The sequence below is a fragment of the Budorcas taxicolor genome, chromosome 18 (genome assembly GCF_023091745.1).
Source record: "Budorcas taxicolor isolate Tak-1 chromosome 18, Takin1.1, whole genome shotgun sequence".
NCBI classification, from domain to species: Eukaryota; Metazoa; Chordata; class Mammalia; order Artiodactyla; family Bovidae; genus Budorcas; species Budorcas taxicolor.
Window position 1 is genome coordinate 62,207,201 of NC_068927.1, and position 16,741 is coordinate 62,223,941.

The 16,741-nt window shown below is 39.2% G+C and overlaps 1 pseudogene; it reads right to left on the minus strand.

The window, feature by feature from the left end:
- Positions 1–3,854: 3,854 nt before the first annotated feature.
- LOC128064054 (zinc finger protein 665-like) overlaps positions 3,855–16,741 on the minus strand; it is a 31,618-nt pseudogene continuing 18,731 nt past the window's right edge.

The following is a 16,741-nucleotide window of genomic DNA, read 5'->3' on the forward strand; positions in this document are numbered from 1 at the left end:
CGAAATCAGTTGGCTCCCTCTTCGGAAAATCCACCCCAGGGGAGCCACCGGCATTCAAGATAGAGAAGAAACGGTGAAATCCCCAGGAGGAGGAGTTTCCAGTACAAGCCATGGCAACTTGAAAAATTTACAACAAACGCTGCACTCGAGGTCATCGACCTTATGATTTCCCCACTTGAGGACAAATAAAAACCCTTACTAATCAAGCTGAAAATCTAGTTTCTCAACAGGGAATGCCTCGGAATCCTAAAAATATTTCTGTCGCTATGCTTGCTTTTGCTTCCCCTGCTGCAGCTGACTTGATTAATCACACTTATTGGGCTTATATATTTAACCCCCCCTTTACTGCAGGTTGTAAAATGGACAGATATAGGACCAGCTGTATCCACTAATGACTCAGTACATATGCCTCCTCCTTGGAGCTTGGAGGGGCCCTCTCATCCTGAGGACGAAGGAAGATTAATTAACATTCGTCTAGGCTATAAAATCCTTCCTTTATGCATGGGCCCAGCAGAATTATGTATTGTTAGTTGACAAACGTGGGCTTTCATCCTGCCTCCAAAAAAGAACTTCCACACATTGTTTAGACTGTTTACTGCCCTGTCCTTTTATGAGAACCACGTCAATACCACCAAAACTCTAGGACAAGGACAAAAGTTGCAGTGTAAGGGGTTTACTTATAAGGATTTTAAATATACTCCTGTTTGTTGAGATAGATGTCAAGCTAAATCATGGAAATTCATGTTTGTGGCCAATTACAGCATTGTTGATTGGGTACCCTATGGTATGTGGTTATCGAACTGCTCAGATGATATTAACAGTACTATGTGTGATTATGTTACTCAAGTAACATGGAAGATTACCAACAGTTCAATGGAACACTTCCATGACAAAGGACTCCTTGGCTGGCTTGATGGTGGAATGGCACCTCCTCGCCCTCAAATTGTCCTCAATAAACAAATTGGCCCTGAACAACTGGACATCTGGAAACTTGCTACAAATACTGAAAACTTGGAACCTGGACTGGATATTTCACAGGGACCAGTCATAGTCACAGTAACTATTCCTTCCATTATAATCATTCATATTTTATACAAGCTTGCGTTCCCCTTCCTTTTGTTATCACCACAGGAAACTTACAATTTAATAAGACTTTACGATCTGTATAGATTGCAAATTGTATACTTGTCTTAATTCCTCTATTTCTCTAAAAAAACGAATCCCTTTTGAGTCTTCAATCTCGACGTAGTCTGTGGTTGCCAGTAGATCTCCAATGACCCTGGAAAGAGGATCCCATGGCAAGACTTACCTCCCAGTTACTCATTAAAGTACTCTGACGATCTAAGCGATTAATTAGATGCTTGATTCTTGGCATTTTGGGGTCAACAGCCATTTGCACCACTGCTACTGTCACAGACACTGCTTTACAAACTTCATTTCAAATAAAAAACTTTATTCAAAATTGGACTAAAGATGCTCATACTGTATCGGTCACTCAGGTTCAGAAAGATGAAAAAGTTCAAGATAAAATTCAGGAATTAAAAAACAGCTATCCAATGGGTTGGAGATCAATTAATAGATTTACAAAAACAAGTATTATTAAATTGTGATTGGAACTCTACTCAGTTTTGTATCACTCCTCTTCGGTTCAACCATAGCGCTTACAATTGGGAAAATATCAAACTTCGTTTGCAAGATACGCATAATAATGCTTCCTTAAATGTACAATTTTGCAAAAGGAAATCCCTGAAACCTCCTCTAACAGTCTACCCTCTTCCAACAATTTGGAAACCTTAGCTGAACAACTAGCTGATCAATTATCTGGGCTAGACCCTCAAAGATGGTTTCAAGGCATTACACATAGTATTGGATCTGGAACTATAACACTGATAATTATCCTGGTGATTATAATTGTAACATACCAATGGCTTTCAACTAACATTGTTCAAACTAAACAAACTCACTTGCTCAGGGCCTTTTTCACAAAAGTATCTACAGTCATTCCAATTATGAAAAAGTAAAAAAGGGGGAACTGTCAGGGGACATTCAACTTTAAAGGATCCAACATGATATTTCCTTCTTTTGTGTGGCGATTCTCAACTCTATTCCTTATCAGTTCCTGGAAAACAGGAACGAGCAGAGCTGCACGCAGTTCTCAGGACTGAGGTCATGGGAAAGGGCACCTGCTTGGATTCCCTTCAGTGAATTTTTACTTAAAGGTAATCTATTCAGTTATGCCCCTCTTCCTCAGGATATGGAATGCTTTCTGGTCCTTTCATGATTGTTTTTTGCTTCGCTTTGTTTTTCCTCAATGTTTTTACTGCCTAAAGCTGCCTTGTATAAAGATATATAAACATGTGTTTTTGCAAATAAAGCACCCTTGTTTCACTTGAGACTTGGGTCCCCTGCTTCCTTCTTCTCGTCGACTCCATTCCTCAGGTCCCGGTCTACGAAGAGCATGACAGCTCTGTCTTCAATTCCCACAAATAAGAGTAACTCTTCTTTAATCACACATACAACAGTTATTTCTATCCAATGGAGAACATGACCCTATTCCTATGCTTTGTTCCTAGCACACCATCAGTCCCTGGTAACTCTCCCTCTCCTCCTACGAAAAGCCCAGGCCTTTTAACATCTTGCCTACTCTGTTCAAGGTCAGTTGGTAGAACATTATGTTTTATAACAGGCTGGACTATGTATGGAAGGGCTTCCTGATCCTACTGACCATGATGAGTCATGTCCTAGTTTTACATTATTTTCTCCCCTCCCTGTTGCTAATTCACACTCACTATTGAATTTTGTAATTCAGACTGTGTGTTTTTCCAGGGAACATGGATGTGAATGAATTGTATCTAATAAAGTCAGTCCCTTCATCTCATTGATTCCTTCCCAGAGACCATCGTGAAACACATGTAGCAAATGCACTTGATCAATGTATTACCAAAGCCAAGCTCTTAGAGCTCACCACACAACAGGCCAATAAGCTGAGAGACTACTTGTTGGGCAAGGAATAGTGACTTTATTCAGAAAGCCAGGAGACCAAAAAGATGGCGGACTACTGTCCCAAAGAATCATCTTTGCTGAGGTAGAATTCGGGTTTCTTTTACACAAAAAGATCTCTATAGCTTCTCTTCAAATATAGACTTACTGCAGTTGCTGAGTACCTGAACTAAAGTCATCAGAGAATACATACAGTGAAAAAGGTAAAGGATTTGCCACAACCACTGAGTCTGGAAAGTATGGCTCCACTACGTTCCTATCTTGTGACTTTTGGGTAAGATCCTTGCCACACACGTTACATTGCTGTGTGTTTTCTCCAGGAAAAATACTCTGATACTACTGGCAAGATGTGAGGATAAGGTTATTATTATTATTTTTTAAACATTTGTGAAATTGGTGAGGAATCTTTCTAGAATAAATTCATGTTCTAAAGACCTAATAAATACATATATATCTGGCTTCTATCCAGTATGAATTTTCTCATGAAGCCTAAGATGTTGCCACACTCATGATATTTGTATGGTTTCTCAGTAGGATGAATTCTCTGAGCAACTGTAGGGTGTGAATTTTGAACTTTGAATTTTGAAGACTTCTACCATATACCACATTCACATGAGTTTCTCTCATGTATGGATTTTCTGATGTTTAGTGAGTGCTGAGACCTGAGTAAAGGATTTTCCACACTCAAAACATTTGAAAGGTTACTCTATATGTATTCTCCAATGTTTTTTAAGGTGTGAATTTTGACTGAAGAACTTGCCACACTCATTACATTTGAAAGGTCTCTCTCTAGTATGAATTCTCCAGTGAAGTTGAAGATGTGGTTTTAGACCAAAGACTTTTCCACACTCATATCATTTGTAAGGTATCTCTCCAGTATGAACTGTCTGATGACTTAAAAGGGTTGACTTTACACGATAGGCCTTGCCACACTCATCACATTTGTAAGGTTTCTCTCCAGTATGAACTGTCTGATCCCTTAAAAGGGTTGACTTTCAACGAAAGGCCTTGCCACACTTATCACATTTGTAAGGCTCCTCTCCAGTATGAACCGTCTAATGATGAGCAAGCTTTGAATTTCAGCCAAAGACTTTGTCACATATATCACATTTAAATAATTTCTTTCCTGTATGAATTTTCTTATGTCTCCTGAGGTATTAGCTGTCAGTAAAGGCCTTGCCACACTCATCACAAGGTGTCTCTCCAGTATGAACTGTCTGATGCCTTAAAAGGATTGACTTTACACGAAAGGCCTTGTGACACTCATCACATTTGTAAGGTTTCTGTCCAGTATGAACTGTCTGATGCCTTAAAAGGGTTGACTTTAGACGAAAGGCCTTGCTACACTCATCACATATGTAAGGTTTCCCTCCAGTATGAACCGACTGATGAATTAAAAGGGCTGAATTTTGGCCGAAGACTTTGTCACATATATCACATTTAAATAATTCTTTCCTGTATGAATTTTCTTATGTTTCCTGAGGTGTGAGCTCTGAGTAAAGGCCTTGCCACACTCATCACATTTGTAAGGTTTCTCTCCAGTATGAACTGTCTGATGACTTAAAAGGGTTGACTTTACACAAAAGGCCTTGCCACACTCATCACATTTGTAAGGTTTCTCTCCAGTATGAACTGTCTGATGACTTAAAAGGGTTGACTTTACACGAAAGGCCTTGTGACACTCATCACATTTGTAAGGTTTCTCTCCAGTATGAACTGTCTGATGACTTAAAAGGGTTGACTTTAGACGAAAGGTCTTGCCACACTCATCACATTTGTAAGGTTTCTCTCCAGTATGAACTGTCTGATGACTTAAAAGGGTTGACTTTATACAAAAGGCCTTGCCACACTCATCACATTTGTAAGGTTTCTTGCCAGTATGAACTGTCTGATGACTTAAAAGGGTTGACTTTACACAAAAGGCCTTGCCACACTCATCACATTTGTAAGGTTTCTCTCCAGTATGAACTGTCTGATGACTTAAAAGGGTTGACTTTACACAAAAGGCCTTGCCACACTCATCACATTTGTAAGGTTTCTCTCCAGTATGAACTGTCTGATGACTTAAAAGGGTTGTCTTTAGACGAAAGGTCTTGCCACACTCATCACATTTGTAAGGTTTCTCTCCAGTATGAACTGTCTGATGACTTAAAAGGGTTGTCTTTAGACGAAAGGTCTTGCCACACTCATCACATTTGTAAGGTTTCTCACCAGTGTGAACTGTCTGATGACTGAAAAGGTTTGACTTTACACGAAAGGCTGTACCACACTCATCACATTTGTAAGGTTTCTCTCCAGTATGAACTGTCTGATGCCTTAAAAGGGTTGACTTTACACGAAAGGCTGTGCCACATTCATCACATTTGTAAGGTTTCTCTCCAGTATGAACAGTCTGATGCCTTAAAAGGACTGACTTTTCACGAAAGGCTGTGCCACACTTATCACATTTGTAAGGTTTCTCTCCAGTATGAACAGTCTGATGCCTTAAAAGGGTTGACTTTTCACGAAAGGCCTTGCCACACTTATCACATTTGTAAGGTTTCTCTGCAGTATGAACCGTCTGATGACGAGCAAGCTTTGAATTTTGGCCAAAGACTTTGTCACATATATCACATTTAAATAATTTCTTTCCTGTATGGATTTTCTTATGTCTACTGAGGTTTGAGCTCCAAGTAAAGGCCTTGCCACACACATCACATTTGTAACGTTTCTCTCCAGTATGAACCCTCTGATGACGAGCGAGGTGTGGATTTTGGCTGAAGACTTTGTCACATATATCACATTTAAATAATTTCTTTCCTGTATGAATTTTCTTATGTCTCCTGAGGTCTGAGCTGTAAGTAAAGGCCTTGCCACACTCATCACATTTGTAAGGTTCTTCCCTGTTTGCTTTGAGGTCTTGTGTTATTCCTGAAGGATTCATAAAATCATTCCCATATATATTAGAAACACTGGTTTGGACACAAGGAGGAATTCTTTGAACTGGTGAAAATGAGAAAGTGTTGTTGACAGAATTCTCAACTTCATGATATTCAGAAATTATTCCACCAGTTTGAAGTATCTGCAGTTTATCCTGAAAGTTAAATCCAAACCTCTTTCCAAAGGGCTTGATGCCTGCATCCTTTCTATCATGCGAATCTCTTCCATCAGGCACACTTCCATTAAAGCTTACAGGTGTGCCTTTGTAATTTCTTTTGTCATCTCTCCCCTGACACTCAAAGTCACACATATTTTCCTGACTTTCCCAAAGATGAAAATGTTTGATTTCACAGCTTTCAGGGCTTCCCAGCATCAATGTGTGGAATGTTTCTAGTTTATCACTGTTCACTTTGGGTTGTAAATGCTTGATCACATGTGTAGGAGAGATATCTACAAGATAAAAAGAATCATAGGTATCCTGCTCACAATAATTCAAAAGTAAATGTTTCATGTTGAATATATATTACACCAAAAGTAATGCTTACATCAAGTTATGAAACACCACAATGATCACCTTAAGTGTTTAGAAACACTAAAGGAATATAATTCTTAACTTAAGAAAGCATAACATAAATTCACCATTAAGGTAGCCTAATTTTAAAAACCATATGCCAAACACACTCACATTGGACAATAATATGCCAACTCTCAAAAGCAGAGTGTTTTTCTACCAGGACCCTTAGGAACATATCAATCAACAGTTGTCTCAAATTGAAAAGAAAAATATTACACTATCATTGTATTCTGCAAACTTACAGTACATAAATTCTAAACAATATATTATATATTGTAACAGTAAATAATCCAAAAACAAGCTTACCCAATTCATAATTAACTATTCATAATTGGTTGTTTACAATTGAAAACAAATGAGAAAATGAAGAATATGACTAAAACAATTTTTTGAAACAACATAGTTCTCTACATCTGCTATAGAAACTATGTACCCAAAAAGAAAAGGCATTTTACAATGTTAACAAGTAGTACGTGTCAGCTGTATTGCAGAATACACGGTAAAAGACCATCATCTGTAAATGACACATAAATTAAGACATAAAATACTCACCAGTTTTCTAACAGCCAATAAACAATGCAATCCCCACCTATGTTGCTGTTGCTCAGTCGTGTTTGCCTTTTTGCGACACTGTGGACTGTACCCACCGGACTCCTCTATCCATGGGATTTCCCAGGCAAGAACAGTGGAGTGGGTTGCCATTACCTTCTACATGGAATCTTCCTGACGCAGGGATCAAACCTGCATCTTCTGCATTAGAAGGTGAATTCTTGACCACTGAGCCACCAACGTAGGCTAATCTCTGCTGCTGCTGCTGCTGCTAAGTCACTTCAGTCATGTCCGACTCTGTGCGACCCCACAGACAGCAGCCCACTAGGCTCCTCTGTCCCTGGGATTCTCCAGGCAAGAATACTGGAGTGGGTTGCCATTTGCTTCTCCAATGCATGAAAGTGAAAAGGAAAAGTGAAGTCGCTCAGTCTCTTAGCGACTCCATGGACTACAGCCTACCAGGCTCCTCCATCCATGGGATTTTCCAGGTGGGATTTCCCAGGCAAAAATAGTGGAGTGGGTTGCCATTTCCTTCTCCAGCAGATCTTCCTGACCCAGGGACTGAACCTGGGTCTCCTGCATTGTAGGCAGATGGCTTTACCGTCTGAGCCACCAGGGAAGTGGTATGATGATGGCACAAAACAGAAACACAGATCAGTAGAACAGGACAGAAAACCCAGAAATAAACCAATTTACTTAGAGTCAATTATTCTATAACAAAGGAGGAAAGAATATAGAATGAAGAAGTCTCTTTAATAAGTGATGCTGGAATAAATGGACAGTTACATGAAAAAGAATGAAATTACAACATTCTCTAACACCACATACAAAAATAAACTCAAAATGTGTTAAACATCTAAATGCAAGACCAGATACTATAAAATTCATAGTGGAAAACAAATGCAAAACACTGACATAAATGTCAGCAAAATTTTTTTGAATCTATCTCTTAGAGTCATGGTAATAAAGGCAAAATCAAACAAATGAGACCTAATTAAATTTAAAACCTTTTTGCAAAGCAAAGGAAACAAAAAAAAGAACAAAAATTCAATTTTTGGACTACAAGACTATATATGCAAATGATGCTACCTATAAGGGATTTATTTCCAAAATATACAAACAGTTCATACAGCTTAATATCAAAACAAACAACCAACCCAGTCAAAAACTGGGCAGAAGATCGAAGCAGGTATTTCTCGAAAGGAGACAAACAGATGACCAACAGTCACCTGAAAAGATGTTTGATGTCTCTATTTATGAGAGAAATGCAAATCTAAACCACAAAAATGTATCACCTCACACTGGTCAGAATGACCACCATCAAACAGTCTACAAACAATAAATGCTTGAGAGGGTGTGGAGAAAAGAGAACCCTCCTACACTGTTGGAAGGAACATAAATTGGTACTGCCACTTTGGAGAATAGCATGGAGGTTCCATAAAGAACTAATTATAGAGCTATCACATGAACCAGCAATTCCAATCCTGGGCATATATCCACAAAGGATGAAAATGAATTCAAAATGATACATGCACCCCAATGTTTTTAGCAGCACTATTTATACCAGCCAAAACATGGCAGCAACCTAAATGTTCACTGACAGACAAAGGGATAAAGAATGTGTGGTACATATATACAGGGGAATATTGTGAAGTGAAAGGAGCTCAGCTGTGTCCAGCTCTTTAAGACCCCATGACCTGCAGCCTGCCAGACTCCTCTGTCCATGAAATTCTCCAGGCAAGAACACTGGAGTGTGTTGCCACCTCCACAGCATAAAACACAATGAAGTAATGCCTTTTGCAGCAACACAGACAGACTTAGGGATTATTCTAAGTGAAATCAGACAGAGAAAGACAAGTACCATAGGATATTATATGCTGAATTGAAATAAATGATACAAATGAACTTCTTCACAAAATAAACTCACCAGCATAAAAAACAAACTTACGGTTACCAAAGGGGATAGTACAGGATGGAGATGGGGGCAGGAAAGGGAGAGATAAATTAGGAGTCTGAATATTTACAAACTAATGTATACACAAAATAGATAAACAACAAGAACCTACCATATAGCTCAGGGAACTATATTGAGTATCTTGTAAACTGCTGTATACCTGAAACACAACATTGTAAATTAACTATACTTAAAAAGTGGAGAAGGAAATGGCAACCCACTCCAGTATTCTTGCCTGGAGAATCCCAGGGACAGAGGAGCCTGGTGGGCTGCTATCTATGGGGTCGCACAGAGTCAGACACAGCTGAAGCGACTTGGCATGCATGTGCTGGAGAAGGAAATGGCAACCCACGCCACTGTTTTTGCTTGGAGAATCCCAGGGAAAGAGGAGCCTGGTGGGCTGCCGTCTGTGGGGTCGCACAGAGTCAGACACGACTGACACGGCTTAGCAGCAGAGCCAGCAGCATACCTAAAAAGAATGGTTAAAACAAAAACAAAAACACCTCTTGCGGAGATGTTCCTAAAAGATGTTTCACAAGGGTGTAAAAACTACTAAATGGGGGAAGCAGTCTATGAAACAAGACATGTTGACAAAACTGAATACCCACCAGCAAAAGAATTTACTTGGAACATTATCTTACACTAACAGACAAAAACGAACTCAAAATGGTTCAAAGACCTAAACCTAAGTTTCAAATGTATAAAACTCGTAGAGGTAAACGTGCAGGAAATGTTTCTGGAAATTGGATCCAAAAATGATTTACCAGATATAACACCAAAAGCACAGGCCACAAAATAAAACCAGATATTAATAAATTGAACTATGTCAAAATTATAAACTACTCTGCAATAAAGTGCAGTGAGTTTGAAAAGACAATCAACAGTAAAAGAGAAAATATGTGGAAATCAAATATAAAGAATTGTAAGAGGGACTGATCACCAGTTCCACCATAAGGACCATTCCCAATCAACCATCCAACGCATTGCAAATACAAAACAGAAACACTAAGAGTAACACAGAAATTTGAACTCAATGATAAAATAAAAAAATACCTACAAGGCACAGAACAACAGTACAGCCAATAGCTTCATAGATATGAGAATGTGAACTTGGACAAAGTTGTCCTGGGATAAATTCCCATACCATTTACAGAGGCTAAAATATATGGTCCTTGATACACATCAACAACACTGTCATGGTGCCCTTGACAGAGTCTCCAAAGCCAGAAAATAACCTGGAAAGATGTATCAGGCTCTCGTGATTCTCTCTCATCTTCCTAGAACATACTGACCACTCTACTGGATAGCTTCAAGTCCTGACTTTGTACAGAGCAAGAAAGTAACATTAGGAATAGTGTGTCCATCACAGTTTTCTGTTACCTACTAAATCCACTCCACACAGACTCACCAGAGGCTGCCAATTAAACATAGGTGGATTATCACAGCAAGGAAACCAGATAAAATTTCAGACCCTCAGGAATATATTTCAAAGAAATTGAAGAGGTAAAATGATACAAAGTAAGGAGAATGGAACATCAGGAACAGCTGACATTCCCAGACGGGGTAGAGCAGCACAAGAGTAAAACTAATACAACATGAAGGTCAGACATTACAGCATCTTGAGATGGGACCATGCCCTCTTCCTACAGGTGGCAAGCTAAGAGCCTGTGAGATTCATACATGCTCCCCTCGTAGGATCTAGGATCAAAAAGACGATCTCTCTACCCACTCTTACATTTTCCTAAGTAACAACCACACAGGATCCAATCCACCAACTTGTCTCACTCCTAAACAGAAAAAAACCAGTCATTTTGAGATACTCGTGTTTCCTTATATGTTGTATTTTTGGCTACTTTTACATCACTCCCCACTGTCCAAAGCTTTTTCTCAGGCTCCAATGTGGAGATAATATTCAGATCAGAAACAGAAATTCTGGGACTCCCCTAGTGATCCAGTGGTTAAGACTCTGCATTCCAGTGCAGGGGGTGCAGGTTTGATCCTTAGAGAACTAAGATCCCACGTGCAGAATGGTGCAGCCAAAAAAAAAATAAACAAGCAAGCGAAAACAAACAAATAGATATTCAGCATTATCAGAAGAAAGAAACCTAAAGTGCTGTGCATTTTTTTAAACACTGAGCAAAAGTCAAAAGAAAGAAAATAGGAAATCAGGTTTTTTGGTATTTTCTGTTAACATTTGCCAGTGAGCTTTGTACATAATTAAGCTCTGAGACAACCTCAGATATGACATGAAACAGACACAGCATCTGAAGAGGGTCCGTTTAACCTTGTGAACCTGTGTCATGCCCCAGTCACCAGAACTCTCAGATGAAAGACATCAGGGCCTCCCAAGGGGCACACAGGGAAAATGCAGATACCCAAGGGCAACTCTGGAAGGAAGTCATCCTCACCCACAGACAGCAGGTTCCTGTAGGTCTCCAGCATCACGTCCCTGTACAAGGCCCTCTGAGCAGGGTCCAGGAATTCCCACTCCTCCTGAGTGAATTTGATGGCCACATCCTCAGAGGTCAGTCGTTCCTGAAATGAAACCACATGTCACCAAAAGGGTCATGAAAAGTTCTCATTTTCATGCAAAAGAGAAAGGGTAGTAAGGGGTACGGATTGACTTGGTTGAAGTATGTGTTCTAACAGATCCATGCAGGGGTATCTGGAGAAAGTATGGATCTCTAATTTTAATTTATTATGCTTTTTCCTAAGACCTTATGAGATCCTCCAATTAATATGGGTTTTTTATCATTGTTCAAAATCCATGAAATATATAAAAATAAAGCTCAACACTGTTTTGGCTATACAGAAGTGTTAGATATTATGTTCTACCCAGTGAGTGCAATTCATTATCTCGATGAGGTACAGCATGAGTGGTGTCTTCAGAGATGACAAAGTCCACAGCACTTTTAATGGAAAGGCCAAAATTTTCAGGTATGATGTTGATAATAGCAGCAAAGACCAAAAGTGTCTGAAGCCTTCCTGTTGCTCTAAATTACTGTAGTATTACTCTAAACATTAAATACGTACTTTACAGGCAAGAACCTGTCATCAATACAATAGCTCATTAAAGAACCATCTGTTCCCACCTTAAAGAAGAAAACCTGTGTCACAGACACTCTGAGAAACTCGACTCAGATCAAGAAGGTAAGAAATGTTACATGAAGCACCTGAACTCAGAAGCTTGGGCTCAGCAACTGAAGCTTAAGTATCTAACAGTGAAGTAATACAGAGAACATTGAAAGTCCTTTGACAGAGGGCTCCTAAAGAAAACTTGAAAGAAGTCCAAGGTGAGCCTCCTCCCTGCCCCTCTGTCTTCTCTGCAGGGGGAGCAGCTCTTGGGCCTTGGGCCTTCATCCCTTGAACATGGACACCTGCGCCAAATTCGTCTCTACCCCCTCCCTGATCAGGAGAACTTCCCCCTGTTGAGTGATCACTGTCCACAGTGGTGGTGAAGGACCAGAGACACTGACCCATGAGAACCACAGCAGCTTGGCAGCCCCAGGTCCCTGGACCATCTCACTTATTCCTAGCCACAGCTTCCAAACCAGTGCCATTTCAAGGGACTTTGACACAGCAGCCAAGTTCCCTGGAGCTGGAGCTGCCACAGAAGGGGTGGCTGGCTCTGGGGCTGGAAGTGGGACTGTGTTCGGGAGCTTCATCACTGTTATGCCAGGAACCCTTCTCTGAAACAGTAGCTCTTCTACACCATGGGCTTGGCTCTCTCAAAGGCCATGGGGCTCTTTTGCCTGATGGTGGTCTAGCTCATCTTCTTCATGATGTGAAGGAGCTGTTTCCACCTCCCATAGTTCTTTCTCCAGTGTCTGCCCTGTATGTTCCCTTTCCTGGAACTCCCCAGGCAGCCTGGACAAAGTGGTGGGCTCACGGTTTGACAGAAGAAAAACAAATAAATATTGTATTAATGTGAAAAAAAAAAGTGCAAGGTGAACAATGTGGAATGGCTTGAAAGGTTATTACAGACGTGAATACAGAAACACAACTGTTAGTAATTTACTACTTAAAACACTAACAGGCTTGTTTAGAAAATTTCAGTGCCACAGATTATACTGATAACATAATTTCAACTGAAAAAAAAGGTGTTATATAGTTTTTAAATCATGATGTCTTCTATCTAAACCATAAACTTGCACATGCATGCATGCTTATCTATAAAAAATTAACTGACATGAGAGGATTCATCTTTTGACAGATTTATTGGACAAATTTATATCATCCTCTTATTCACGTGTTTCAGCATCTTTCAGACGATAAAAATGTATCCTTTGTACTCAGCTGAGTTGTCAACAGGATTCTATACTAGGCTACCAAAAGAAAACTGGTAAAAACATTAAAAAAAAAAAAGAATACTTGAACTCAATTCATAATAAAATTACCATATACAAAGATCCAAATATAACTTTATCCATTTAGATTTTATAGCAAGGCATTAACAGAAGCCAAAGACTTTCTTTGCTTTTTTTTCCATTAATAAAACAGTGATTTGAAATTAGAAGAGTCATTAGAGTATGACCCCCAAAAATTATCACAATGGCAAAGTAAAAAAACTTCTTGGAGAATTAAAAATAACGGCAAAAAATAATATGGAAAAAATATAGTTATTAAGCAAGACTATCTGAAGAAACATCATGATAGGAAGGAAATATTCAATACATTTCTTCTGAGATTACAGTGGCATGAAAGGAGCTGTCCAGGGTGCCTGTCTTTCACCACCATAGATGGACAGGAGCAGGGGCCACTAGAAGAACTAACAGGAAGAAAAAACCAGGGCAAGAGACACAGAGTTTGTCAGAGACTTGAAACAGGTAGTACTCACAAACCTAAGGACATGGAAAGGTGAAAAGTGAAAGGATGGAAAAAGACAGTCCATCCTAAAGAGAGCAGGGGAGACTGTTATATCAGACAAAATAAACTGAACGAAAAAAAAGTGCAATGAGATAAATATTGTATAATGATAAATAATGGTCAATTTACCAAAAAGCTGTAACAAGTAAAAATATATATATACATCTAACATTAGATATCTCAGAAAAATGAAGCAAACATTGAACAGGCATGTACAGATCACATGGCCCAACAAAAGCAGAAAACACAGGTATCTCAAGGACACAGAAAACATTCTCTATGAGAGACCACGTTAGGCCAAAATTAACCATTTTAAGAGATTGATACCATAAAAGTATCTTCCCTAACAACAACGAAATAAACACAAGAAAAAAAGAAAATTCCTCACATGTGGACTTTAAACAACTCTTACACCACAAATGGGTCTAAGAAAAAAATCACATGGAAATTTTTAAATACATGGATGAAAATGAAAAGACAACATTGCAAAATTTATAACACAGAACTCTGTACTAAAAGGAAAGTCTGAACTGTTAAATGCTTACAGTAAAAAAAAGATCTTAAATCTGAAATCTATTTTTAGACCTCTAGGAAGCAGAAAACAGAAAACAAACTAAACTCAAGTTTAGCAGAAGGAAACATGTAAATAAGAAAGATTAAACCAGAGATACAATAGAAAGTAGAAAAATATAAAAATCAACAAACCAAGAGTTGATGTTTTGAAAAAACTGTATAGGAAAACCCCCACCTTGACTAAGGAAAACAGAAAAAAGATTCAAATAACTAAAAACAGATATGAAACAGGAGTGATTACAACTGAGGTCAAAAAGATAAGGAAGTATTATGACCAATAATGCCTATAAATGACAGAATATAGGAGATACTGGCAAATTCTCAGAAACATACAAACTATTTTATTTATTAAGAAATAAAAAAACTGAGAAGTGTCGAAAGTGATAGCCACTCAGTCGTGTCTGACTCTTTGTGACCTCATGGACTGTAGCCCACAAGGCTCCTCTGTCCATGGAATTTCTCCAGACAAGAATACTGGACTAGAGAGCCATTCCTTTCTCCAAGGACTCTTCCGACCCAGGGACAGCACCTGGGTCTCCCGCACTGCAGGCAGATTCTTTATGATTTGAGCCATCAGGGAAGCCCATTTTAACTAGAGAGATTTAAAAAGTAGTCAGAAACCTCTAAGAAAAATACAGGACCAAATTCTACCAAACATTTACAGAAGAATTACCATTAATCCTGCTAATTCTATGGAGCAAGCACGGTTCTAATAGTTTGCTGATTTCCCAAAGACACAGGAAAGGAAAACTAAAAACCAATACCCCTGACGAATACTGATGCATAATTAAAATACTTGCAAACCAACTTCAACACATATTAAAAAGAACTGGGGAAACAGACACAGATAACAGATGAAGGTGGGAGGGAAGGAAGGAGAGAGTGAGATGTATGGAGACAGTAACATGGAAACTTACATTACCATTTATAGAGAGCCAGTGTGAATTTGCTGACTGACTCAGGGACTCAAACAGGGGCTCTCTAACAACCTACAGGGGTTGGACAGGGAGGAAGATGGGAGGGAGGGGACATATGTATACCTATGGCTGACTCATGCTGGTGTTTGGCAGAAAATAACAACTTCTGTAAAGCAATTATCCTTCAATTAAAATAATTTTAAAAAATAAACAAAAAGATCTGGCACCATGACCAAGTGGATTTTATTCATATAAGGCAAGGAGAAGTCAACATACAAAAATTGATTAATATGACACACTACACTGACAGATTAAAGGAGGAAAAAAAAACAGGATCAACTCGATGCAGAAAAAACCATTTGACAACAATTTGACAACCTTTCAAGATGGAACACTCAACAAACTACAGACAATAAATTATACCAACATCAACATAATAAATTCCATTATGAAAAGAGCACAGCAACGGGGAAAGAATGAAAGCTTTTCCTCTGAGGTCAAGAAGAAGGCAAGGATGCACACTCTGCACTACAGTTCAACAAAGCACTGAAACCCTTAGAGTAATTAGATGAGGAAAAGAAATCAAAGGTCCGCAAATTGAAAAAGAAGTAAATGTATCTTCTTTCCCACATGACAAAGTTTCATCAATATAAATCATAAAGATTACAAAAGAAACATGCTATATCAAAACAGATTCTTTAATAACCACACAAAGGGTCAATCAACCAATTAACTCATTATCAAAATTTCCATGACAATCATTGTAGAAGCAGAATAAAACATGGTGAAAGTCACAGAACTATACAAACAGCAAACAGCAAAAATCTTGAAGAAGGAAGATGGAGGTCTTTCTATTTCAACACCTATTACAAGGTAATCAAGGTGATGTGGTACTGGTATAAAAACAGACAAACCAACTGAACAGAACACAGTACTCAGAAATAATTCTTTGAGTATATGTAAGGTATATTCACAAGGATGTCAAGATACACACAAGGGAAAGGACAGGCTCAACTGATCTGATTCCCAGATTTTACCAGCTATTATGCATACTAACACCTGACTTCCACATGCAGTTTCCTTACCCTGGCTGACAGAGCAGACAGCGCATCCAGATAGGCCCTAAGCAATCCCTGCTGCCCAACAGCACTGAGACCCCGTCTCCAACCTGTGGGTGAGAAGCCCTGCCCAGGACAGTGCCCAGGGGAGCCTCCTCACAAGGGCCAGGTCACTGGGTCATGGGGAGATGGGATCTAAGTGGAGACGACAGGGCTGAGGGAAGGCCTCGGGTGAGTGTGCATGTACAGGAGTCACACAGGACACTCCAGAGTCAGAAACGATTAGCGAGTCCAGAGAAGGGCATTTCAGGAAGGAGAGACTAAATATAAC